We start from the raw sequence: 12,231 nt of genomic DNA, 5'->3' as shown, positions 1-12,231 counted from the left end.
GGGGCCACAAACTATGTGAAGGACTCGGAAGCTTACTCTGTAGCTGATGTGATGGCATCCCTGGGTTTGAAATGCTACGTTCTCACTGCTGTGGTGTATATAATGGAAGTGGACCAAAGTGGTTTTTAGAAATATGGTACCAGAAGAGTGTAGGTTGTGCATCAAATTCTAGCATCCTCTAGGGAACTTTAAAACCCTTAGATTCTTGTAAGACTACAATCTCATAGATCTTTTTTCCATTTCCTATGTCATTTATTTTGATCCACATAATGATGTGGCATTTCCCCCGGCATTGAGTCCATGGAGAAACGTACCCCAAATTGTCAGACTTTGCCAAAGCCCTCAGGCTGGTAGGTGGCAGAGCTGGGGAAGGAAACAAGATCTTCTGGAGCCTAAGTCATTGCTACTGTCCTTATTTGGTCCTCACTTACTTTTATCTTAACAATTTCCTCTGCAATCAGAGGTGCAAATAGGCATATATATATATATATATATATATATAGTAATTGATAGGCTTGCTCAACACTGGAAATCAGTACTCTTAAGTAGATCATATCCTTGCTCAACAAGAGATGTGGACCACTTTCTGGCTGACACTGGCAGGACCATATGATCAGGTGTTCGTCCAGAGAGGCAGTAGTTCCTGTATTTTTCCATCAGTGGGGAGGGAAAAACCCTAGCTGGCTGCCTCCGGAAACTTAGTGTCCGGACTTCTTGGCAATTTCCCAAGGCTTTTGTTTTGGGAACTAGGCCAGCTGTCTACCTATCTTAGGTTAGATCATTCATTTCACGACCTTCTCCCCAGCCCCATCCAGGTGATTAGTAAAAAAGAATGATCAGTGCTTGGCTAAAGAGAAAGTATCATTGTTTCCAAATTCAGCGTAATTCCTTGTCGTGAATTTGTGTATAAAATGTCAATACTTGTCACTTCACAGACCTTTCGCTGTGTTCTGAATCAGCACCCAGATCAAGGAGGGGCTGAATAACCACCTGCTCTTGAGACTGACCACATTCCACTTTTAATATTGTTATACTTTCTTTAAATATAAGGAAGAATGGATGTGTATGCATTTCCTAGGGCTGCCATGAGAAGTTACCACAAACTTAGCCGCTTAACTCAGAGTTTTTTTTTTTTTCTCTCACAGTTCTAGAAATTAGAAGTTTGAAATCAAGGTGTCATCAGGGCCATGTGTCCTCTGAGACTCTGGGTAGAATCCTTCCTTCTCTCTTCACAGCTTCTGGTGGTGCCCTTTCATCCCTGGTGTCCCTTGACTTGCACCCACAAAGCTTAGCAATCCAAAATCTGTCTCTGCTACGTTGTGTGATTCCTATGTGTCTCCCTTCAATATGATGTTTTCCTCTTATAAGGACACGGGTAAAAATACTGGATTGGGGCCTACCCTAAATCTTCATCTTAACTTGATTACGTATGCAAAGACACTCTAATAAATAAGGTCACAGGTACCAAGGGTTAGGACTTCAACATTATTTTGGGGGGGGGGAACACAGTTCAGTCCCTGTGGTACTCTTCCTTTTATTTTGATTTAATTATGTACAAATCATACCACTGTGTCTAGATTGTAAATTTCTTAGGGGAATGAACTGAGCTACAGTAGAGGAAATAATTGGTCCCTCTTTAGTAAATCCATATTATTTTTTAGATTTATTTTTTTTTTTAATTTTTTTTTAACGTTTATTTACTATTGAGAGACAGAAAGAGACAGAGCATGAACATGGGAGAGGCAGAGAGAGGAGGAGACACAGAATCCAAAGCAGGGTCCAGGCTCTGAGCTGTGCCCGGGCACAGAGCCCGACACGGGGCTTGAACTCACAAGCCACGAGATCATGACCTGAGCTGAAGTTGGACGCTTAACCAACTGACCCAGCCAGGTGCCCCTTGAATTATTGTTTCAATTGCTATCATTCTGAGAGACTTTTTTCCCTATATGTCTGGATTCTGATCTCCATGAGGGCAAGGTCCTATCTGGCTCATCTTTATATCCCCATAGTGTTAGAGCAGTTTTGGGGAAGCAATATTGCACAGTGGTTAATGTTGTTATCATTGGAAATGTCTGCTGTGGATTTTAATCCTGACTGTCCTGGATATTCGTTGTGTAAGGTTAGGCAAGTATGTGAGCTTCATCTGAAAAATAATGATAAATATAATATTATTCTTATGATTTTTATGAGAGTAAACACTTTAGACATTGCCGAGATGTTACTATGATTATATACTCAGTAAATGCTTGTAGGATCAAAGGATACCAAGTAGTCTACTTATAGTTCTGCCGTAAAATTACTCTGTCTCTTCAGTGAGACTTACATTTTCTAGGGCTTAGTTGTTGTTTTTGTTGTTGTTGTTGTTGTTGTTGTTGTTACCCCAAAATTAAGGGAGTTAGATGAGATGACTCTTAAGTTCCTTCCAGTCTAACATTCGGTAAATTCAGCTAGTATTTTCTTATTACTTCAAGGATATATATGTTTCTTCAGTTGTATATTTAGTTGATTCTATATTGGAGATTCTAACTGTGGATTTACCAAAGAAGGATGCATCGTCATTGGTTTGTCTCCTGTGCTTACTACCTTGTACAGTATCTGTCTGACTTTATTATTTCAATTAAATAATAGGAAACATTTATAGATGCCCATTTTAGCCAGCTCTGTTCATAACTTTATGGACACATGGAAATGACTAATATACTGTCCTTCCCTGTATTACATTTGGATCTCAGAGAAATTAAGATTTCATGTCTTTCCTTCTTTTTGTAAGTAGACAGGGATGGAAGTAAAATAGAGAATTCTGATATTCTAAGAGTTACCTTATTGTTCTTCTGTATTTCCTTCTGATGCACACGTATACACACACACCCCATCTCTCTAGACTCTAAAAGCAAAAATGGAGAAGGTGAAGTACACTCCAGTAAGTTGCTTCCTGCTAGCCTTTCTCTGCTGCCTCTCTTGCTATTGTCAAAAACAAGTCCCTTACAGGTAGTAAGGTCAATCCAGGCAGCTCCAGGTGTTCAGTAGATTGGAGAGCTGTCTACTTAGGAAACTCCAAGGTGAACACTCCCTCCCAGAGTTGTTCTGCTTGGACTGGCTTATTTAACACCTTTATCCATTCAGTTAGGAATAGTTTGGGCCTCTCCAAGAGGCAATATTTGAGCTGAACTTTGAAGAGACAGAGGACAAGCCACCTGAAGATGGTGGGGAGAGCACTGTTTTGGGCATAGAGAAAAGTGAGTGCAAGAAGCCCTGAGGAGGAACTGCTTTCTGTTGGAGGGTCAGAAGAAAGGCCAGTGTAACCAGGGTGTGGTATGATATGAGGTCATAGGATCTACCAGAATATACACAACCTCAAAGGGCAGGCTAAGGAGTTTGGATTTTAATCAAAGGCCAGGAGGAAATTACCTACCTAGCAAGTAGGTATTTTAGTCTTCCAAGTAGTATGCAAAATTCCAGTCCCAGACAGGTTTCTTGCTTTCTAAGAAGCTCCCTTCTACAGTTCTGAAACCCTTCCCCATTCTGTGGGGTGGCACTGCCTGCAGCCCCTGGGCGAGTTAAGAAAAAGCTGAGTACTGAGGGTGATGCAAGGTGTTCACTGAGGGAAAAGGAAGGAACACTGTCACTTGTTTACCTTGAATTTTGATGAAAGATCTGGGTTTTGAAATGGAGCTATGCGTGTGTGGTGGGGAAGGGGATGGGTAATAGAAGACTAATGAGAACTGAACTTGGCAGTTCTGCCACTTAGGAGGGGGTTTCAATAGGACGAACCGGTGCCCTTTACTTGCATAAAAATCAGAGGCTTGTGATTGTGTTCCTCTCCTTTACTACACTATGTTGTGGGGAGTCCAGCGGTCCTTCCTGAGGAAGAAGTTTAGCTGGTTGACAGAAAATGATAAAGAAATATGAAAGAATTCCCTAAATGGGTGCAAAATATCCCATTAAAGAAAGCAAAATCGTAGGCTGTGAACAAACACCACACATCCAATAATTCTCATCACTAAGCTTAAACAGGTATGGTGACCTTGAAAATGCTAAGATATTATTATCAACAAAAGGTGATTGTCTTTTTAACATTCTCTGTGAATTGTTGGTATTTTTTAAGTTGACCAACTAGTATATGAATGCATATTTGTTATTAAAGGTTCAAAACACATAGACTAAATTTTGTAGGGCTTCTTTCACACCCCTCCTCCCTTGCACCCACAGCACCTTCTCCAGCAGTAACCAGTATTCACAGGTTGGCATATGTTTGTGCACATCTACATAAATGATCTTTTTTTAAGGAACAAACATGGGATCCTATTATGCACATTATTCTTTTCTCTTGCTTTATTTCCCTTAAAGATCTTTATGCGTGTACATATTTATTTTGTATTTTCTAATGAGTGCAGAATATTCCTTGGAATTATCATCAGTTACTTAGACACTTCCCAATATATATACATTTAAAACTCCAATTTTTCATAATTACAAACAATGTCACAAGAAACATTTTTGTACTGTTTTCTGCATGTGTTAAGAGTACCTCTGTATGGTAAATTCTTAGTAGAATTCCTGGTATGTATATTTTGATTTCAATACTGTCAAATTATTAATAAAGCTTTATTGATTTATATTCCTACAAAGTTCTAAGAGTCCACTTAACTGTAACTTTACCAGTACTAGGTATTATCCATTCTTATTTTTTGTTTATCTGGTGGGTAAAATTAGTGTCTATTATTTCAAGTTCTACTTTCCTGATTGCTAACATGTTTGAATATCCTTTAATAAATGTGTTGATGCCTTGTATTTCTTCTGTAATCAATTGTGCATCACAAATAATTTCTTGATATCTGCCATTTAGCTTTGACCTATGTTCATTATAGTTTTCATTGGACATAAATTTTTAATCTTTATGTTGCTAATGCTGTCTGGACTTTTATATTGTTAGGAAAACCATTCCCAACCTGATCTTACTATAATATTCTATATTTTCCACTACTATTTCATATATGTAAATTTTTTTTCTTACGTTTAACTTTTTAAACCATCCGGAATTTATTATTCATTGTAATAAAATACTATCACTTAATTTTTTTCCACATGGGTAGCAACCACATTTATTGAAGAGTCTATTCTTTTCCTGATGAAATTAATTGCTTTAATGATATAATACCTGAATATGCATGGATATGTTTGGGATTCTCTATCCATTTGACAATATTCTATTTGTTAATATTCTTTTTATTGACCTATTCTATTTAATGGTGTTAACTCCTATGATATTTTTTGATACTCAGGTACGATAGTTTTCTCAATTCCCATACTTACCTACCACTATTATTTTCAAATTCTTCTCAGCTAGTCTTGTGTACTTTCTTGTTCAGATGAGTGTAAGAACGTATATAAAATGTTATAAACAAACAAGCTAACAAAACCTGTGGGGATTTTGATGCGCAGTACATTGAATACTTTAGGAAATTTACAGATATCTTTATAAGAAGGACTCTTCTCATATAGGAACATGGTATTTCTTTTCCTTAGTCTGGATTTTATAATGTTCTTCATAAAATCTTAAACATGCTAGGTTCATTCCTATTTTATGGTTTTTGGCTCTTTTGATAATGTTTCTCTCCCCCGTTATTTCAGTTCTTTTCATCCATTGCTGCAGTATGATAAATTCGTTTCTCTTTATATGGTATCCTTTGAAACTCACACTTAAGAAAACCGTCTACTGAGTCTGCTTTTCAGTGGCTTGCAGATTGTCACGGATATTCTAGTTATGCAACCATATCACCAATAAAGATTACAGTTTCTCTCTCTCTCTCGCACACACACTCATCTATGTATACACACACATGTATATATTATCTATTTATAATATTTTATCTTCTTGCCCACATGCTTAAGGTCCTATTCTTTGACTCAAATGGATCTGAATGAACTCATTTCAGTGAATTACCCCTATGTTCAAATGGAAACCACATACTTTACTGAAGTAATTTTTATTAGGTGTAGCTGATACTTTTCACCTATTTTATGGTTGTTAGAATAAAAAACAATACATGTTTTGACCTTTATGTTTAAACGTGTTGGTCATATCCCAAATGTTTTACTAATGAAGCAACTTTAAAAGAAAAAAAAGTAGGGGCGCCTGGGTGGCGCAGTCGGTTAAGCGTCCGACTTCAGCCAGGTCACGATCTCCTGGTCGGTGAGTTCGAGCCCCGTGTCAGGCTCTGGGCTGATGGCTCAGAGCCTGGAGCCTGTTTCCGATTCTGTGTCTCCCTCTCTCTCTGCCCCTCCCCCGTTCATGCTCTGCCTGTCTCTGTCCCAAAAATAAATAAGCGTTGAAAAAAAAATTTTTTTAAAGAAAAAAATAGCTACTTTTTTTTAAGATAATAATCCTCAAGCAAGGAAAATATTCTGGTAATTAGGTGGCCAATTTATTTCTCTTAGAGACTTTATATTTCTGAGAAAGGCATCTTCATATCAGAGAATGACCTCTTTAGGACGAAAATGTACTTCAGTTTGCTTAAAGCATCTTCACCTTTCTCTTAATAAATTCATGGGGAAAAAAGTAGTTTAAAACCTTTTTTCAGCAAATCCAGAATTAGGGATCCTTGGGCTACTGATCACTCGTTACTTTGTGTTCATGCTTAAAGAGTCTTTACTATTGTTACAGGAGCAACGGCACCAACAGACAGACAGACCCCAGTCAGGCAGGCCTCCCATAGAGAAAGTGCCCTTCTCCAAAAAGGTTGGAAGGGCCTTGTTCTGATTGGTCAATACTGACAGGCAATTCGGGAAGCTCATTGGTGTGGTTTGGAGCCGGGGTCTCCCATTTTAAGGCTGGCTTGTATATAAGGCTGCATTGTGGCCCCTTTCTGGTTCTGTCCCGGAGAGAAACAGTTTCACAGGAGTAGGCAACAGAAAGCGCTTCAGGTACACAACGTTTTTCATTTGGGGCTTGTCCCCACGAACCCTAACTATCTCACTGTTGGTGTTTTTCCCTCCAAAAGAGAGCCATGTCTGTGAATACCGGGAAACTCATTTGCGGACTGACACTTTCTTAACGAGTGACTTAACAGGCTATTATTTTTCACACAGTATGTGTTGTGATTCTTTTCTCTGTTCTGTAAGCCTGTAGCTTTCGTTTTTTAAGCCAAGGAAACCATGTGGTATGAGGAGGAACACAGTACAAAGCAAATAAAGATGGACATACTGTGGTTCAAGTCAGGGCTGGAAATTCCAGAAGCTGGCACACCTTTCTCCTCCGGGTAACTCAAGGATCTTCTTACATTCTGAGGAGTACAGTCTCAAAAGTATTGTAGGGGAGTGCCTGGGTGGCTCAGTTGGTTGAGCTCGGACTTTTGCTTTCAGCTCGGGTCATGGTCCCGAAGTCCTGGGATCCAGCCTTGCGTTGGGCTCTGCGCTGAGTGTGGAGCCTGCTTGAGAGTCTTTCTCTCTTCCTCTGCCACTCCCTCCCTCGCATGCGCGCACACGTGCTCTCTCTCGTGCGCACTCTCTCTCAAATTAAATAAATAACTAAAATAAATAAAATAATTTGTAGAGACTGTGTCCTGAAGGCTAAAGTCCTTCGTACCTACAGAGCACTTTGTATAGATGTATTGACATACCCACAAAGATCCGGGGTTAAACCTACACACATACGTATCACCTCAAAGTGGCCCACATACAACTTTATACCTTTAACATGGACCTTCTTAGAGACCCATCTTTGGCATATTCCCATCATGCTCAGAGCACGCTCCCTAAACCTGAAGTAGGTAAAATGATGTAAATAATTTTTTTTAAAAAGCAGTTAATTATGTTTCTATGCAATAAATGCACAAAATGAATGCACAAAGATAATCTGTTTTTACATTTGAAATAAGGCTTGAAATTATCTTACTGAATGGATTCATGAACACCTGATCTAGATAATCTGTTTAGGACCCCAGATGAATTCAGCAGCTAAATCTCTTAGGTGGCACTATAGTCTACCCATAGCTTCATGACTGGTTGGATTAAGCTTTAATAGGTCAGAAAATTTCCTTGTACTTGTAATAAAACATAGTGGATATGATCTATTGTTAACTATTATTTATATTATATTTAAAGTCTTACGTGTGTGTGTGTGTGTGTGTGTGTGTGGTTTTAAATAAGTACGTCACAACTTGAAGCTAATATTTGGTTTGTATCCACATTAGGGTTTCTAATATAGGGACTTCATGATCTCTGTCTCTATTATTTCCTTTTCCTCAGCTTGTTATTTTTCAGAGCCAGCCCTGATTGTCGTTTACCTTTTTCTGAAGAAGGAGAATTCCCTTTAAGGAACTCTCTCAGAATCCCAGGGACCCACACAGAGTTTTTGAGGAAGATAGAGACACCCATCCACCCAGTCCAATCACACAAATAGGTGAGAAATAGGATAAGCCAGTTGTCACTGTTAGTCAGCTCTCAGATATGAGAGTAGCCCTACCAAATTAAATTTACCTTACATAAACTCAAACATAAAAGACTCAAATATTGTCTGTGTGACTATAACCTGTGTCTATGTCAGTGCAAGTAGCCAAATAAGGGCTTCCTGTGTAAATGAAGGCAAAATGCAAAAATAAAACAAATAAGCAAAACCAAACACCAAACCAAAACAAAACCCTATGGTTTTCCAGGAAGCAAATAAAGACTTCTTGTGCAAATAAAGGCAAACAGCCAAAATAAAATAAACCCAACAACTGTCTTAAAACCTGAAGGACACAAAGGAATTCTTGGGTTTTTCTTTTTTCTTTTCTTTTCTTTCTTTCTTTCTTTCTTTGAGCAGCCATTTCCTTCTGTCCCATATCTACTCTAATGAATAGATGAATTAGGGGTAATGGAAACCCAGAAATTCCTGACGTTGGCTCTGACAGTGTTTTGCAAGCATTGCAAAATGGTACAGGACAACAAGGGTTTTCACATGTACTCTGGCCTTTAGACTGCTCATCCTTGCTGCATATATGAGCATTTGGTAGTAGATAAGGCATTTCATAGAGAATTAAAGTAATTTCCTTTGAAGTTTTTCCTTTTGAATTCTTATTACTTAAAATTCAATAGTAATACTCTACTTTGAACCAAGCGCTATGCATGGACTATTTTTATCTGTTCTTCCCTACAAATTTTTATTTTAGATATGTAAAAACTGTTGTTTAGGGAGCGTATTAGTCAGCTTGGACCAATACTGTAATAACAAATACCACAGACCGGGTGGCTTAAACAGTAGAAATTTATTACTGTTCTAGAGGGTGGAAAGTCAAAGATCAAGGTGCCCATAGATTGGGTTCCTGGTGAGAGCTCTCTTTCCTCTCTTTCTGGCTTGCAGACGGCTACCCCCTCCCTATGTTTTCACATGGCAGAGAGACAAGAGAGCAAGCTAGCAGGCACTAGCTCTCTGATGTCTTTTCTTATCAAGACATCAATTCTATTGGATCATGATTCCACCCTAGGACTTCACTTAATTTTAATTACCTCCTTAATTATAGGTCCTGTTTCCAAACAGGGGGGTTTGGAGCTTCAGCATATGAGTATAGTGGGGCACAATTCAGTCCATAGCAGAAAGAATAAATGACTTTTCCAAGGTCAAACGCTACTTGTAGAGCCAGGATTTGAATCCAAAAAGTTAGGCGATGAAACCGCTGTTGTTAACCTTCTTATAGCTGTCTATGAGTTTAATGGGTGTTATGGAATTGGCCAAGTTTGCCTTCTAGACCCTCCTGCCTTTCTATGTTCCGTCCTCTAGGTATATACCCTTCTCAGAGGCCTCTATCACATCTTGCCCATGTTCCAGCTCCTCAGGGTTCAATTCATTTGTACTAAAACTTAACTCAATCCACGAGTATTTGCATATTTATGAAAAAATGCCTCAAATAAGAATGCCCCCCCCCAATAATGGGATGTCAGGTTTCTGAGTAGACGACATATATATATATTTAAGCTTATTTATTTTGAGAGAGAGAAAGAGATAGATGAGAGAGAGAGAGAGAAATGGGGGAGGGAAAGAAGGAGAGAGGAATGGAGGGAACATGAGTGGGGGAGGGACAGAGAGCACAGAGCCTGATGCAGAGCTCCAACTCCATGAGATCCTGACCTGAGCTGAAACCAAAATTCAGGTAGTTAACTGACTGAGACACCCGGGCGCTCCATGACAAACATATTTTAAAAGAGATTCTTTCTGCATCTCTCAGATTTCTCTTTACGTAAGATTGTGGCTCTTTGGACTATGGGTCCATAATACAAGAATTTTCTACCAGTTTAGTTTTTCTTCTTTGGTGCTTTAGATGAATATTAATTCATTTTTGTTAAATATCTACTTCCCTCCCCTTTTTGTTAACAAACATTGCTTGAATGCTTTCTATACATAGGACACGAGTTTACATTTAAAGATACAAACTGGCTCTTACTTTCCAGGTGTAATCTAAGTATCATATGTTAAGTTCAAAAGAAAGATCTGAAAAAAATGATATGACATTTCAGAGAATAAATTTAGATAAGAACTGGACTTTTTAAAAGTTTTATTTTATTTTATTTTGTGGACAATGAGGCAATTTTGAAATCTTTTGAGTAGGTAGATACATTGATCTGATTTATTTTCTGAATCAGCTTTATAAAATAAAGGGGAGGATGAAGAGGAAGAGAGTTCGGAATAGTGTAATTATTCTGAGGCAAATTCTATAGAACAAATAAATTGTAAATAGTAGAACACCTTTGTGAATCAAGGGTTTGAGGCTTGAAGTCATATTTGTATGAAAATATTAGTATTTCTCCACATTTTATCACAAAGGCTATTTTTGATGGAGGATGTTATTAAAAATATTTAATAACTGGTATGACACAAGACTTTGACAATCAGAGAAAGGAACTGGCCAATCAAAATAGGCCAGGTCCTAAATATATAATTAAGTCTGACCAATCTGGTATATACTGACTGAATGTCAGCTCTGCCTTTGTCTCTGGTTGCACAGCAATGGATCTTATGATTTGAAAGATTCTCCTTCTTAAACAAATGTCATAAAATAAGTAAAGCTTTTTTTTTCTAATTTCTTAATTTAATAATAAACTTCTATAATTTATATTAGCTAAGGTCAGCATAACAAATTGAATTGATACAATTTTGGCATCCATCTGTAATGCTTGGTTGTCATTTTGCTATATGGCCTTATATCAGGCAAGTGTATAATTTCCATTTGGCATTTTGAAATATGAAAATATTTACTTAACTTTATAAAATTCTGAGGGGGCAGGTGCACTGCTGTCCTCAATTAACAGTGTTGATTTAAGTCATGTACCTCATAGCCTGGAGATGTTTTAAAATCTCTCTCTCTCTCTCTCTCTCTCTCTCTCACACACACACACACACACACACACACACCACATAAATGTCTTCATAACTGACACATTCTTTAGTTGTCAAAGTCTCTACCACTCTCTTTTGTTTTACACATTTATATTATATTATTTTACCCATCTGGGCCCTGAAGGCAAATGCAGTTGTAATCCCTGATTTAGATATTTTTATGTTTTTAGAAACATCGTTTTGTTCAAGATTTTACCCTTTATACTTGGCAGCTTCTGTTCGGCCTGGATTTACCTTGACCTCCATTTTAGTTCAAAACTTTCTAACTCCTTTACGTCCTACTATTGACCTTCACAATTATTTTGAAAATCACAGTTGACTTTTTCTAGTAGGTAAGACTTCTTTTTTTGGTTTTTGTTTTGATCCTTTTCTCTACTTACATCCCCGCTCCTCCTCTGAAACCAGTTCTCTCAAAACTACAGGTCTCAAACCCCCACCAAAAAAAGTATCTGTGATCTTGAGTACTTCATGATGGCGTCCTTGACCCATATTCATGCCCGGACCAACAAGAAACATTCTTGCGCCACCTTGGTTTGCCTGATAACTTCCTGTTCTTTCCATTATTCCCCGAGGACCACAGGCTGATGCTGCAGCAAAGTCTAGTCTAAGAGAGGGTCAACTTTGAGCTCTGAACGTGCCGGTCTTCTCCTCCCATTGTTCCTTGTAAGATGATGGATAATTTTAGTCAGGACAAAGTAGTAGAAGGGCAACCGGAAGAATGCCGAATGGTTATCCAAGTGGCAGATGTAATGCCTTTTTGATGAACATTGATGAGCTAGGGTGTACTTTGGGGAAAGTACATTACAAGGACTTTGTAAGAGAACATTATGACTGGACCCTGTAATTCTTGCTTATATCCA

The 12,231-nt window shown here is 38.2% G+C and overlaps 1 protein-coding gene across 3 annotated transcripts in view; it reads left to right on the top strand.

The window, feature by feature from the left end:
- The window catches only part of LOC122481352 (cytohesin 1 interacting protein), a 76,831-nt gene that overhangs the window by 30,874 nt on the left and 33,726 nt on the right, over positions 1-12,231 (top strand). The window lies entirely within an intron of this gene.

Source organism: Prionailurus bengalensis, chromosome C1, assembly GCF_016509475.1.
Source record: "Prionailurus bengalensis isolate Pbe53 chromosome C1, Fcat_Pben_1.1_paternal_pri, whole genome shotgun sequence".
Taxonomy (NCBI): Eukaryota; Metazoa; Chordata; class Mammalia; order Carnivora; family Felidae; genus Prionailurus; species Prionailurus bengalensis.
Note: the sequence above shows the minus strand (reverse complement) of the source record. Positions and strands in the feature narration are given on the sequence as shown.